Genomic DNA, 1,895 nt, shown 5'->3' on the forward strand with positions numbered 1-1,895 from the left:
CCTCGCACCGGCCGCTGGGGGAGAGGACGGGGGAGCCCGCGCCCGCCGCCGCGCCCTGCTGCCGGGCTGCGCCTGGGCACTCCGCCGCCGCGCACAGGAGTGCTGAGGAGCCGCGGGAGGAGGAGGAGGAAACAGGTTGAGATTAAAGAGTAAACTCTGTAAACAGAGATGCCATCAAACAAAGGGCCCTTGGACACTCCCCCTCCCGCCAAATCTGGCGCCCCTGCAGTGCGCAGGCGCCTGGCGGGCCCGTGCCGCGGCGGCGGGGCGCGGGGCGGGCGGACCGGGGCCGCGCGCCCCACGGGGCCCTCCCGCCCCGCCCATCCCGCGCGGCAGCGGCGGGAGTCCCCCGCGCCAGCGCCGCCGCCGCTCCCGCTCCGGGGGCCCTCGACGGCGCGTCCGCACCCCCCCGTGCCCGAGCCCTGCGGCTTTCGCTGGTGGAGCTGTCGGGGCGGGGGGCAGCCCCTGTCCCCCGTGCACGGCGGGTGGGGAAGGCGAGTCTTGCCATGGGGCGAGAACTCTCGGGCGAGACCCCGCGACCACCCCCCGGCCCACGCAGGTGCCTCCCGCCGACGGGGGGAGGGTGGGCCTTGGCGGGTGCACCTGCTCCGCTCCCCGCGTGGCGTGCGGGCTGCAGCCGCTGCAGCCCTCGGGGGCAAACAACCCCCGCTGGCAATAGAAAAGGAACTCGGAGGGGACTCAGGGGCCCGGGGCTGCCCGGGGCTTGACTGCGGTTCCCTGGCCGCGGGGGATTTCTGCTATAGTTCCCCTTGCTGCTACCCGGCGGTGGATGCTGCCTGCCGCCCCGGCGGCGGGAAGGGCGGCGGGTGTCCGATGAGCTCTAGAGAACACGTTTTTTGATACAGAAATGAGTCAGGATGTGAAAAATGGCGAAACATGCAAAGTTCCCAGGCTGCGCTGCTGCTTGAAAAATCATGGCTTTGCAGCGGTTTCGGCGCACTCGTCCTTTCCTCAAAGGCCCGCGGCTCATCAATGAGCTGCCGACGGGGCGGGCCGGGGCGGGGCGGGGCTGCGGGGCCGCTCCCGAGCCCGCGGCACCGCTGCCGGAGGGCCGTAGCGGGCTGCGAGGCGGGGCGGGCCGGGGCCGGGCGCTGGGCACAGCCCGCGGGCAGCCCCGCACCGCCCCGCACCGCCCCGCCGCGGCGCTTTGCGTCCCGAAGGCTCCCGCGTAACGGGAGTCACCGGCTCGGGCAGCGCGGGGATGGACACACAGCCGGGGCTGTCTCCCCGAGCGGGCGCATCAGTTCTTGGGATCTCGTGCCAAGTTAGCCGGAGCGTGCACGTCGTTCCTGTTTTGCCCTACCCAAGCCTCCGGTAGGAGGTGCCGTCCTTACCGGCCTTTTTTTGCCTACCTGTAACATGGATCTGCTGCACCGGGGGCCAGTGTTAGTGCAGAGTGACATGTCTGCAAAGCATTTCCCTGCGAGGAAGTGGCGGGGGCGGGGGGTGTTAATGCTAATCTAGAAAATTGAAGACCAATTCAGCTGTGTTCTAAACCTTTGTGTAAAAAGCATTTTGGCATCAGCAGAGAACAAGGCTGCTCGTATCCATTGGTTTTTTTAAGTTGTTTTGTTGTTTGTTTGGTCGTTTTTTTCTTTTTTTCCAGTAAAGATATTTTGGGCAATGAAGGAAATCAGGAGACCAGAGAAAATACAGAAAGATGTCTCACTGTCATCAGGGTTGCCAGGTGTTCGGGATATTACTGTTGCAAAATCAAAGCTGATAATAAGCCACAAGAGTATGAATTTTGTGTGCGTAAAATGCTCCTGAACTCTTTACAGAAAGTTATTTAGAAGTAGGAGAGCAGTACTCTCTTGAGTACTGCTCCACCAGTGAGTGTTGCTTATGTACACAGGAGGCCCAGAGCTGAGCCT

Source organism: Coloeus monedula (assembly GCF_965178545.1).
Source record: "Coloeus monedula genome assembly, chromosome: 2".
Lineage (NCBI taxonomy): Eukaryota > Metazoa > Chordata > Aves > Passeriformes > Corvidae > Coloeus > Coloeus monedula.